The sequence below is a fragment of the Hippoglossus stenolepis genome, chromosome 2 (genome assembly GCF_022539355.2).
Source record: "Hippoglossus stenolepis isolate QCI-W04-F060 chromosome 2, HSTE1.2, whole genome shotgun sequence".
In the NCBI taxonomy this organism is placed as follows: domain Eukaryota; kingdom Metazoa; phylum Chordata; class Actinopteri; order Pleuronectiformes; family Pleuronectidae; genus Hippoglossus; species Hippoglossus stenolepis.
In genome coordinates, this window is record NC_061484.1 from 7,248,246 (window position 1) to 7,262,683 (window position 14,438).

At 42.4% G+C, this 14,438-nt stretch overlaps 1 protein-coding gene across 5 annotated transcripts in view; it reads right to left on the minus strand.

The window, feature by feature from the left end:
* The window catches only part of rgs12b (regulator of G protein signaling 12b), a 49,004-nt gene that overhangs the window by 18,060 nt on the left and 16,506 nt on the right, over nt 1-14,438 (minus strand). The window lies entirely within an intron of this gene.

The window sequence follows — 14,438 nt, forward strand, 5'->3', positions numbered from 1 at the left end:
TGTGTGTGTGTGTGTGTGTGTGTGTGTGTGTGTGTGCGGAGGTGAGAAGGGGAACTCTTGGTCTCCCTGCCCCCTATATCACAGTTAAGTGTGATGTTTGCTTGCATATCTAACAATCACCAATAACAGTTTGTTTATCAATGCCATCTCTTTAACCATCACACACACACACACACACACACACACACACACACACACACACACACACACACACACACACACACACACACACACACACACACACACACACACACACACACACACACACCATACAATACAGTGATCTTTATCCCAGACATGCTGAGCTGGGATGAGATCATTCAACAGATGCATCAGTAACGTAACTAACTCTGGAACAAACTTCAACCACTCCGTGACTCAGACGGAGGAGAAGTCAAAATAAGAGAGAGGGTGAGGTGAGCCAGAGAGAGAGGGGCAGACAGGAGAGGGATGAGAGAGAAGGTGTGGGGCAACAATTAAAGACAGATCCGTGTGCCAAAAGACATCGTGGAAGAAAGAAGAAAGTAAAGAGTAAAAAGCAGAGAATACAAGTGATATTTTTATCCACAGAGCTGGTGTTCGATCAGCTGATATTAGATCAGCTCTCCGGATAAAACTCAACACTGAGCCCCAGTGTTGACTTTTGATGTCGTTAATCTGACCACTAATCTTGTTAATGACCTATTTTGTAAGGTAGAAGGTACGTCACGGAGCGGCTACATGGGCAGATTAACTGGTTCTGAGTATATTTTCTATGGCAAATTTGGTAAACAGACACATGAGAGTCTCATGGATGACTGCAGGGTTAAATCACATTCATCACATTAAAATGTTTCAACTGCATTTGTGAGAATTAAAGAACTTTCTTCCCCATTTTAGCTCATTGATTGAGACTTCATACAGTGACCTGTAGAGTTTGCATATTTGAAGGCTTTGTCGGTGCAACATGATATTATATTCAAATTAAACACTGAGCAGCAGGGTGTCCACAACACATCCTTATCCTCACAGTGAAAGCTATCTAATAGAGAGGGAAGTGCGACACCCATTCATGGGGAACAGGCAAATGATTGCATTTACACGTTAGCTATCTCTAGTAACCTGATTTATTAAATGTCAGTCTAATGCTAAGTGAAGCTTTTGAGACATGACCTGCGGAGGAGTTGGGTCAGCTGTTTGCCTTTCACATATGCTCTGCTCAGACGCATTCACAACAGCAACAAAGCATCCGCAGAATTCAAGTGATGGTTGTTTTTGTTTACAGCACATCAACACCAGCATTGGTCCTCGTCACCACAAACTCTCCTGACATCTCTGTCAATGTCTTCTATGTGTATGGCACCACTTTTTTGTTTCATTTCTGTGTCTGACGCTTAGGAGAAATGTCATCAACACACTCAATCGCTGTGAGTCCTGCAGAGAATCTTACATCAGCTCAATCGAACATTCTCCAGAGTTTTTACTAATGGCCAGAGAAACTGGAGAAACTCCAGAGCCTCTCACTCGGACCTTTGCATTCTCACATATACAGCCCCTCCGGAGTATGCCAGACGATTACCCAGAGTTCAGTGCATGTCTGAAACCAGCTTCATACACTAAAAACTATCCAGCCTTCATCAAAGAATATGCACATTTTGCAGTTACGCCTGAGATTTCCAACCATAACCAGATTCCTTCCAGAAACCTTGTTTCTGTGGTACATGTTAACACTCAGCTTTTGTAAAAAAAAATTGGAGCATGTACAGATCCTACTCTGACTCAGGTTCAATGCACAGTATGTAAATCTAATGACGTTAACCCCTTAGTACAGCATATGTGCTGGTCTGATTCACCAGACATGCCTTGGCCATCTCGGCCATTTTCACAGTTGAGCTGGTCTGTGTGGACCATATGGCACAGCCAGCATAATCACTGGGATTAACTATTCCAGAAGAGTGGAGGTTGGCACCAGTGTGTGAGGAAAGATTTGATGTGACTTTTTAGCAGCTGATTGTGGTTGAACCTCCACACAGGACCTGAGAAAATGACAGAGGCAGAAACCTCACCAGTGGAAACTGGTTACCCGATCCTCGCGCTGGTTAGAATCCCACACATTTCACATCTCGCACTTTTCAACAGTGCATATTCTGTGTCTGATGTGTGTGTTACAATATCTGTGTGTATGAATGGGTGTAGCTTACAGTATGTATGCATATGGTCAACATCTGGTAGAGATGTGTCTTTTATTTGCAGGGTACATTCTTTGGCATACATTTGTGTGTGTGTGTGTGTGTGTGACCACTTCCAGGCATACTCGCTGGTGGTTGAGGCCCCCAGTCCCCTCTCCTCTCTTTTTCTCCTTCAACTTCCCTCGAACTTATCCTCAAACTCCTTTTGTTTGTTCTTTCCCTCCTCCCCACTCATCCCCCTCTTTACCCCCATTTCTCTCCTTCCACTCTCCGCTCAAGTCATTCTCTTCTTCACTCCCTCGTTCCTTCAACCTTCAACCTGATTTCTCCTCCTCCTCCTCTCCTGGCAGATCCTGGTCATTCCTTACAGACCACAGGGAATGACTGGGGTTTTCCAAACTTTCCCTCCTTTCCTCTCCCCGACCTCATAACCACGGAGACACATGCAGCTGGAAAATGTAACAGTCTTGATAATATAGAGCCATAATATCAAATACATCGCCCAGAGCATGTAACAAAGTCCAGCTTCTCCATAGGCCATGTATGTGCTACTTTTAGCTTCCATGCTTTCAAACTATGTTTTCTCCACTAAATGTCCTGCTATGTGAGCCCCAATGTTGTCAGCGGTTACTGTCTGTTCTGATGCTGATTAGTCGCATATATAACTGGGGCTTTTATGTTCCCATCATACAGTAAATGCATTGATAAGATAAACAGAAAACAGTGACATGGCAGTACATGACTGAGGGTCAGGATTATGGTTTCAGTTTTTATCAAAGAGGGAAAATATAATTTAGAGCAAAACCTCAGAATGTGTGTGTGTGCTTATTAATGTTATGAGGTCACACAGCTGTAGCTAATAGTTTCTTCTCAACAATTAACATGTCATCACTATACGTAGTTCTGCTTTTAATCAGCGTCAGATGGTTTCAGTTCGGATGCTGCGTGACAGCCATTACTAGCTATGGTTTTATGACATTTCAGTCCACAGGCATGTTGGAATGGAGAGGACTGTGAAGAAAGAAAACATAAAGACGACCACTAAAGAATCTACACTTTCAAACAATAATTTCAACAATAACATATATGGGAAAGTTCTACTACAAGCTACAGCTGCATAGACACAATGATACTGACAAATGTCCTCTCCAACAGATTACCTTCAGTCAGTTTGACTCTCTATTGCACTAACATGTGCATCAAAAACAAAACGCCCGACAGGGATGTTTTTGTGGATGAAGCGGTTTAGGCCAAAACTTTAAGAGTCACTGGGATTTTTTACAAATTAAAACCTTTCTGCAACCAAGCTACGAGCCTAATTTTAAATAATAGTCAGTGTGATGATGCCGTCATATCGAGAAGAAAATCTAGGAATTCACAAAAATTAACACGTTTATTTTGGTGTTCTGAGAAGTGCTGTGAGCATGACAGCAATACAGTGGAAGTGATGTGGACATTTATACAATGAGCACACATTACACCAACACCCACTTTAACAAAAGATAAGATGGCTGAATCACATGTCTGCACAAGAGTCACTGGCAACACACACCAGTTTTTCACATCCACTCACTCCCTGTCGGGTCTCAGGAATTAAAAACAAATCAGCTTCAGACCCTAAAGGAGTGTGGACGGGGCGTTGTGTTGCTTTATGACTGTGTTGATCGCCAGTTGGATTATGAGCAAACTTCTGTCTACAGGTCACAATTTGATCAGTTACTTCCACTTCCATTAATTGGCACCTTGAGGTCGCACGCCGAGGCCTGTTTATGCTCGGTTTGTGCAAGGAGTGGTTGGTCACTGTGTGCGCAGGTCCCAAGTGCTTTATTAGCTGTGACTAGAGGGAGAGGGTTGGATTACATCATCTGTTATGAAGCCTGGTCAGGTTCAAACTCTGGTTAAACACAGGGCGCAATTTATAGCCATTCATTCTCAATGTTATCATAATATCAACACGTATCAAGTATAAAGTCCTCTTAAACAATCTTAAGTTTCCAAAAGCTTCCCCGTCAGTGTGTGTGTGTAGACGATGATTCCTGGAAAATGGCATTCTGTTACATAGGATGAGACACAGCAGCGCAGCCATTAACACTTGACACAGTGAATACAAAATGTCTATCTATGGGAGAAACTGTCTGCGAGGAAACACACACAAAGACAACACTGTTTGTACCACAGGAATATATTCCTGGCTCCACAGCTGGAGCTGTAACTGCCACCTTTGGTAAGAATAAGCATCCACTCTTATACGAGTGTACGTAGAAGATATCTGAAGAGACTGATGCATCCAGGGACACAAAACATATCTGCTTATGGCCTGGCATGGCTACAGGAGACCACACCTATAACCAAACAACTGACGCACACATACACACATGCTGTCCTTAAAAGGTGACTTGGAATTCACAACACAGATTTCCCCACTGCATGCGTGCAAACACACACATACACTTTCAACTGAGGAGGAAGCTGCCTCAGTGCGTGCATGCCTGTGTGTTTACTTTTGAATATGAGGTGAATAGTGGCTGCCATTGAGAAGACCAGTCACCCTGCCAGGATTGGCGGGCATGAAAGTGCTTGAGCTTTAGAGTAGCTTAACTCTGAGAGGAAAGGATGAGGTGCATAAGCTGATTAGGTTCTAATGATCCAAAAGCCAAATGAGGATCTGCAGGTGTGAGCATGACGGAAGATGCTTGATGTAGGGTTTAAGTTTATTTATATTCACATTATTGGTTGTCGTTTTTTATTTGTGCTTGTAAGCACACGCCCTCCTCTCTCCTTAGGCGGTGAGAGTGGGCGCTAATCTATAAACTTGGTGAGCGTGACGCGTGAAGGGGAAGGCGAGTGACAGCAGATATCATCATTGACCTCAGCCGCAGTGTCAACATAAATCTCAATAGCAGAAGCCCGGACATCTGTATTTGGTTTTCTGTTCAGTCCACTAAACGTGGTGAAACATGGGACATTTAAAAAAAAAAAAAGGGGGGATTTAATAGTATTTTTAAATAGTAAATGGACCCATCTCAACATCTCCCCACAAACATTTCAAAACTACACTTTATATTCCAGAGTGAAATCCTCTGTGACCATCTCTGGAATTCTGGGACAAAGCCCTACATCGCTGCGATGCACTCGGAAATCCATATCCACTCTCTTTGAAAGAAAGGAATGCGGATGATGTTTGTTTCCGTACAATAGAGCCACACAGGAGACGTGACTCACAGGCTGAGTGGCTGATAAATGTCTCATGTACCTGGCTCGCTGCCCTAAACACACCAGCGTCATGCAGGCAGATGAGGGAACAAGATTTAAACATAATCTGATCGGACATCTCTGCCTAAACCCGAGCGCACACTCCCCCAGCCGCCGCTCGACACGCTCAATTAAGTGAGTTGCACAAAAAGTGAGTGAGCTGACTCAGCTCACCTTTTTCAATGCAGTTCTCACTTTCTTTAACATCCACACTCACTCACACACACACAAGACGAGCCTTCGAGGTGAAATCTACAAACCATATGACTCACAGAGACGAGGACAGAAAAAGCTCTTTCTGTCTTCTACTCCATTTGTTTTAATCCCTTGTTCTGTTTCTCTTTCTCTACCGCCTGCTCCGGCCCCAGAAACATCTGGCTTTGAGAGGAAGAGAAACAGCCTGGAGCCATCTCCAGCTCTTGTTAGTCTTTTCTTTCCTGTTGTCTCACTTTACCCTCACACACACTTCCACAGTCTGCCACCACAGTGCCCCCTTTTCAAGAAAAAACACCAGACAGGCAGGATGAGTTGTTCATTTCAACTTCTGCCAAGTTTTTTTCCCCCAAGGTTCCCACATTCACAACCTCTCGTCTTCATTCATCTCCATTTGTCTTGGACGCGCCCTCTCATCCGTTTGTTTCCCCTCTCATACGATCTGAAGGTGATGGATTCCTCTTATTCTCCCTGCGTACTTTGCTGGGTAATAGTCACCTTATTCCTCCATCTGTCCCTGTCTTTCTCACTGGTGACCAGAATAAAACTGGAAAGCATTATGGTTTTGCGCTTAATGAAACCTTTTCTTTTGAATTACAAAGCCAGGGTTGAAGATGACACCTGCCAACCAGGACAAGTGGTGCAGGGGTTTTGTTGCGGCTGTGAAGACATTCCGCTCTTGACACTTGGTGGCATGACAGCTAGACATTAGCTTGTTATTAAAAACTAATGGGACTTCTAAATCAGTGAATGCAGGAATATTTGAATCTAGAAGTGTTCAAGTTTGCTTCTGTGGACATAAATATTAAATAAATGATTTAATGAGTAAATGACTATACGCAACTTAGTCTCACCTACAAGTTGTGCACAAGACCAGTTGTAAAGCATTATCAGTATATGTGTGTTTGTGTATGTGTGTACTACTCACTGCATTGAAGTTCCAGACCCGCTTGAAGGAGAGCCTCTTCCTCAGGCTCATCCTGCTCCCCTCTCACAGAGGAGGAAACCCACTAACCGCTCAATCTACATATGTGAACCACGCACACACACATAGTCACTCACACACACAAACACACACACAAGCTGACAGAGCTTCTTCAGAAGCTATCTAGGGTGATGAGGATATTCATCCGGACAGATAACTTGGATGGAGCCATTGCTCAGCATGTCCATGTCACACACATACACACTTTGGAATTAGCTTCACACACCAAGTCCCTCTCAACACCATATACACCTCTGCTTCTCGCTCTCACACCAAACTCACTGAGCGGACAGACTGACTAGGAAGTTCCATTCTCTGGCAGACGCACACACACACGCCAACATACACACACACACAGATCCGTTTCCATAGTGAAACGCCCCCATCAGGCAGCAGTTGCAGAGACGGGGAGGGAACAAAGGTCAGTCTGCCAATCACGCTACAGCACAGCCCTCACCTCTCCGCCCTCCTCCTACTCCTGCCTGTTCAAAATCACAGTTCGGCAGGTCTAGCTAAGATCACACTCAACGGCGATTTAAGAAACAAAGCGTCTTTATTGGTTTATCATTTATAGCCAGAGGAAGAGGAGAAGAGGGCCAGGCAGTAAAAAGATACATTTCATCTTTAGGATTCACATGGAAATTCTGCAGGTTTATTAAACTGACGAAACAAAGTCACTTCACAGGAGAGAGGGAGGTCTACTGCAGCACACATTCATGCTCTCTTTTTCTCTCTCTCACACACAAACAAAGGCTGCAATTGAAGTTGTGTATATGGCCTTGAGCCTACACCTAGCTCCCCCTAATTTCCTGTTATGGCAAAAAAAAAAGAAAAAAAGATTTAAGAGTTTCTGTTACACCTTCTCTCATTCCACGGCACTCTGTCTGTTCCATCTCACTGTCTTAGACTGTGATGACTCAAATATAGACTCACAAGAAAAACCTTTACAGTAAACGTGTGTGTGTGTGTGTGTGTGTGTGTGTGTGTGTGTGTGTGTGTGTGTGTGTGTGTGTGTGTGTGTGTGTGTGTGTGTGTGTGTGTGTGTAACCTGGTCTAGCAGTGGTATGTCTATGTGTATATATTTGTGGGGGTTCAATTACCAATGTTCTATTTCATAGGTAATCTAAAACATTTTGTAGAGTTGTTTATGTGTCTGTGTGAGAGACTTTCCATGAAAAGAAGAGAACAGTCAGTGATGTATGAGTAATATGTGCTTAGTCTGAAACATATCCGTCAGCACAGGGACAGAGAGAAGACAAGCGGCAGAGCGCCACAACAGATAAGACAAAGCTTAAGTTGGCTAAGTCCACATCCTGATGAGAAAAGGAGGAGAGGCCGGAGACAAAAAGAGACGAAAAGAAAACAAAAGATGAAATATTTCTCATGTCTCACTCATCTCTTTACCTTAATTTCTGTGGTCTGGCCAAGCAGCCCTGTTTCCTTTGTTTGTGTATGCATATGTGTGTGTGTGTGTGTGTGTGTGTGTGTGTGTGTGTGTGTGTGTGTGTGTGTGTGTGTGTGTGTGTGTGTGTGTGTGTGTGTGTGTGTGTGTGTGTGTGTGTGTGTGTGTGTGTGCCTTAGATAATGGTCTTTTGTAGGACAGTTTAAAATAAAAAGGAAACAAATTCCTCTGCAGATATCAGATGACACTAAGACAAAAAGGCTACATATGGAGAGAAACATTTATTTATTTTATGGGTGCTGTGTACTCCTGTACGGCCTGTCCACTGCACTTGCATCAACTAAGTGTTAATACAAAGACATTTTGATTGTCCACTTATGTGGAAATTTGTCTTTGGCAACAAAGCAGAGCACATGCTGTGTTTAAACTAAAGGCACATGTCAAAGACATTTCATAAGCACAGGCGTACAAAAAAGTGTCTCTGTTAGAAGTTGGACCACCATGTGCAGCCCGAACAGCTTCAGTGGGTCTTGGCATTGACTCTACAAGTCTCTGGACTCTACTGAAGGGACGGACACCGTTCATTCAAAAGGGATTCCTTCATTTTGTGTTTTGATGGTGGTGGTGGAGTGTTGTCTAACATGCTCAGACACCAAATCTCCTATTGGGGTTGACTGTGAAGGCTATAGCATATTATTCACATCATTTTCATCAAACCATTGACATATGGTTGGAGGCATTTCATCTTGTCTCTCCACTCGCTTTTCAGGTTTTCCCTTTTATTTGCATCATAGACTGTATATAAAGATGGACAATGTATCACCACCTCATCCCACTATCCAGAAATCAAGACAAAGTATCCTGACATTAACTCGGCCATCTTGCCCATATGGAGCCAGAGTCAGGGGATGGAACAGTCGAATTGAGAAGCAATCACGAGTTAGTTTCAGCTGTCAATCATGACATTTCACCCCATTTTAATAGCATCAAATAAGTAATCAAAACCAACTTTACCAGAAAAAAATACATTTGAACATACATCCGTATAATGAGAACTAGCTAAAATAACTGAAACCATCTTTTAAAAGATTTTATTTGACATATTTTGACTTTTTAGTTTGGTCGATGTCCTATTAAATAACATGGAGGGGGCAACGTTTAAGATCTATACTGCAGCCATCAGGGCGCGCTCAAGACCCTTTGGCTTTACTTTTGGGGAGCCGTCATGTCTTCCATCTCTATGTATGTTAAGAAGGACGACATGCGGTCTATGGTGTGTATATTTACAGAAATTATACCAGTATAATTTCACTATGTTTGTGTAGTTGTTTATTGCCTGAAATAGGTCACATTAGACTGTTAATAGCATCACATGTCATCTTCTGTGCTGTCAAGTTCCTGTCACGTATTTCTAACTTTTGACATTTGTTTGTCTATGTACATGTTATTTACTGTATCCGTGTTTGGAACATTATGATGTACTAAAAAAGTAGAAAGTGTGCAGTTTTTCACCAATGATACAATTTTACATCATATATGTACATGATATAGTACATTTTCTGGATATTACAATATTCTTAGATAAATACACCAGACATTGTCTTTGACCAGCTTTGTGAATTAAGTAGATGACAAATTTAGGGGCTTCACTACATTATTACAAATTTCCAACATATTCAGAGGGTTTCCCCCCGCTAACAAATACAACCAGAGGGTTAGCATCCTTGATCTAAAGAATCGTAAAAAATCCGATTAATTGCTATAAATTAATTTTACATCAGAATATTGTTAAAACCTACCGCTGTTACCTTGCTCTGTAGAAAAAAAGTATGTTTTTTGCGAATTTATTATCAAACTGAGGAACATTTAAAAAGTTTAACGCTTGAAATAAGAACCACTGTCTGCAATGAGAATATAGAGAGCGTCATTGTACAGCAACATTAGAGGAATCAACAGGTGTTTTTTTCTGAATGGCTCAGTGAACAGTTTAGAAATGTGTCAGCTCACTTCCAATCTATGTCAAAAGAACTACATTTTTCTGCAGAGACGAGTTTATCACCTTGTGATTTCCCTTTTTCCCCTGTGCACAAAAACATCCAATAAAACTCAACACTGCCCTCTGCTGTTGTTTTTTTTTGAGACCTTAAACGCAATAACACTGATCCCTAATGACTGAACCCTTATGAAATAAGTCAGAGTACATGTGTTGAACAAAAAATCTGAAAGACTTATAATGCAGCTGTGTGTATCTGATATTGTGTCACGGGTTTTCTGAAAAAAAAACTCAGTGGCTGTCTATTAAAGATGACACATAATGCCAATTAGTATTCAACTTAATATGACTCACATGTGTTGCTGCCTTTTTTAAATTAGATTTGAGACTGTGATAAAATATGTAAAAAATAAAGGGGAGAAATCTTGAAAATCCCGATGACTCATGACAAACACAGAAAAAGTGCACAGCTGAAGAGGAACAGCAGTCACAAGTAGACCTCCACCAACCGACTGACTGAGACTCTTGACAGGATATTTGCTACTTTGAACTGCAGCCTATAACTGGTGAGTTTGGTCTACGCTCTGTATCTGTGAGTCGATTTAATATGCAGACCCGCAACTGACTAATAATCCCATGACACGGTTTGATAGTGCTGATGTGGTAAACTGTGCCCATCTGGCACATGACGAAGATAAAAAGAGGCACTTGTGTTTGAAAATCGGAGCTACGTCTGATGTGACTCCTGGCCTCCTGAGGTGATTCATGTACAGGAGCAGCGCTGATTCTGTCTCATCATCTGATTTTCCTTCCCCAACTTACTGTTCCCAGGGGATATCACGAGGAACACACACACACACACACACACACACGCAGCGGCACAAAACACACACAGCCTCACAGAGCAAGAAGACACACACACTGAAGAAGAAATGTGCATGCAGGTTCTTATCTTTGTGCGTCTGATTGTGTGATTATTCACTTTTTTGCAATATAAATGAGGTTTTTATTCCTGTGTGCACAAGTGTGTGTGTGTGTGTGTATGTGAGAGAGTGTGAGTGTGTGTCTGTGCGAGGTCAGAGGGCTTGCAGGCAGCTCTTTTCTCAATGCTGTGTTTTGTGAAATAATGTCCTGTGCTGCGTTCCACCACACTGTCAAAACACACACACACACACAACTACTGACCTATAGATGACCATTAACTTGTTAGACATACAAATACACCAGCAATACACACGGACACACACACACATTTTCTTCAGGACCACTGGTGCAAAATTGGAAAAGTTTGCTCATTTGAATTGATTGGATAAACTAAAGCCAAAGAATCAACAGGTTTCCCTTTGACTCAGCAAAGGCAGCCTGATGATTGGCCCATGCGTGTCACATGATCTGTCAATCCAGACATAGACCTGGCTGCTAAAGTTTCAGTGCATTCAGTTCATTTGAACCAAAATCAATGAATACTGGGTCATTATTAAAAATGTACAAACCCAAAAGAGCAACAGAGAAAAAGAGCAGTGACTAGCAGTCGCGTCAGCTCGACTGTTGGTGATTGTAAAGCTTCCAAATCACAAGTAAGAGTTTGATAGGGTTTCAAATTCAACAATATTTGACCTGTTCCAGCAACACAGATCTCTAACATTACAGAATGAGAAGCGAAGCCTTCATATCAGATATGGCAAGGGAGTCATCTGTAGGATCAAATATTGGCTGCATCACATATAGGGAAACACACACACACATAATGTGCTAACATATGCACACACAGCTCGTTTACTCACTGGATCAGCGGTGGTTTCAGAATCCACGCTCAAAGTTTGCTGCTCCATGAAGAAAGAGACAAGTAATCCTCAGCACAGCATGTGAGAGCTCCCCTCAGTACACATTGTCATCAGCTGTTGAATGTGTCTGTGTGTGTTCAGAGACGAAGCGGCAAAGCTTGATTGCTTTCAAATGTCCAAACCACTATAGAGTGTCGCTGTCGCTAGATTCCCCTTCCCTCTCGCTCTCATCCCCCTGCTCGCCCACCTCCTCCTCCTCCTCCTCTCTCTCTATCGACTCCCTCGCCCTGCCTCTCTGCTCCCCCCACCCATCCTCTTTCTCTGCTTTTCCACCCACCCTCGTATAATTTCTATTCCACCCACACTGTTGTGGGCTGAGACGCACACATACATACATACACACACACACACACACGCATTCAAGGCGAATGCGGAGGCAGACCCCTTGCCATTAAGGAACGCACACACCCACACGTAAAATCAGTGTGGAGTTGAATGCGTTACCCTCAGCGCTCCTCTGTCATCTGCTTAGTATGCCCTGCGCATGTCACGGGCACGGAGAGTAAACTGACATTCACGATGAGGGGCAAAGACGGGTGGGGGCACAGAAAAAAGGCAAAACAGCAGAGTGAGAGACGACAGGAGGACGGAGAGAGAGACATGCAGACGAGTAACCTGTCAAGCTACAGTTGACAGCAAGGATTGATCATTTAACGACGATTGGAATTAGCTGCATTCCTCAACATGCCTCGACTCTTCCTAACACCCCCACCAACCCTTCCCCACCATACATACACCCACACACACACACCCACACACACCCACACACACCCACACTTACACACAAATGCCCCTCCTGTCAGTCCTCCACCTCACTCAAACTTTAAAGTGTTAAACAACAAAGAGAACCTTATAAAGAAAAATGTTTGTCACAATAAGGCAAATCAGACTACTTTTAAACTGCTCTGGAAACTGATTTGAAGAACTTTTCTAAAAGCTGTTCAAGTCCTTTAACTAGGAGAAGCAATACAGATAAAGGTCATTCATGTAGTCCACAGATAACATAGGGCCTGTCACAGCAGTTTGTTTACAATGGTTTAGTTTCCACATTGGTGTGAGTTGTGTGTGAAAAGCATGTCTGACTGACAGGGATATAAAAGAGAAGATATTTGCTCCACCAGTTTTACATATAAAGATCATTATACTCATCATGGTTAAAGCTCCAGGAGAAAAAAGATTCTGTTATCTATGCAGGTATTAAAAAGACAGGGATGGTCTTATGAGAATTTATGGGAATTCTAGGATTCTGTTTTTGATCCTTGTCTTATAATTGAACTTAAAAAGACTTCTCTCATTTAAAACAAGAGACAATACAGTAGGATACCATCCAGTGACTATATGACCTTAGATATCCTCTATGCTCGCAAAAATGTTGGCAGAACTTAATGGTTTCAGGTATTCTGCACCTTATAGTTTTATAGTTAGGAGGCACTTTGTAACTATGTTTGGAGAAGTGCTATTTAAATTACATTTTTAAATTGTAAAGATTTTATTTTATTTTATTCCAAAAAAAACCTCTTAACCCGAGACCATTGTTTTTTGGAATCTTTTTATGACTCAAATTCTCTCCCCTGTGGCTCAGCAAGAAGACACAATCCAGGAAAACACAAGGAGGGAATTTTGCAGTAAAATGACCATGACTATCAAAGATACCAACACCCATCTGTGACTTCTGAAGCCACATATTAGCTTCAGCTGAACTTCAGGATGCATTGCTGCACACAACTGCAAATGTTCATATTATCTGCCATCTCTTAAATTGTAATCATGTTGGGAAAAGGTCTGATAATGGTCGGTGTTGGTAGAGAAGAGCTGCAATGTTTGGAATGAACATTAGCTACATATGTGCATGTGACTATTGTAAGTAGGGAGGCACGATATTAGGAAAACATGCGATAACGTTGTTGAATATCGCGATGACGATATGACTTGCGAAAATTATACATAAACAGTCCCTGACTACTGACGCACATCTCCACAGCCCAAGGGAGAAGGCACACAGCCTGGCCACAGCGCCTCCAGGTCCGGGGTAGACACCCAGGGAGCCATGAACAGCTCCACTAAGTCCACTTACACTGTTATTTGGGGTCTTTTCATACATGTTTGGACCATGAAAAGTTATTTTCTTAACTGTTTTTACCGGCTCTTTACCGACTGTTTTACTGTTTTTACCGGCTCTCTCAGTAATTTACTGTATCTGTCATTGGCGCTGGCGCTGTGTAATTGGGGCCAACTAAGTAATCCAAACTGCATAGCGGCACATCCTGCTCTCCATATTGTCTAAGCTTCATAAAGTCTGTTGTTTTTAACAGATTTGAGTTTGGCATTATCACATCTGATCACACAGTGTGAGTGAGAGAGAGAGAGAGAGAGAGAGAGAGAGAGAGAGAGAGAGAGAGAGAGAGAGACGGCTGATGAATTAGCTACTCTGAAGATTTTACTCATTAAGCAAAGTATCGATCATTATGTGATGATCAGTGTTGATGTTGTTATTTCAAACAAATCTACTTTTAAACTGTAGCGAGTCAGGGACGTCAGCTCATAGGGATGAATCTGACCCAGGACAAACGTGAAAACCGTT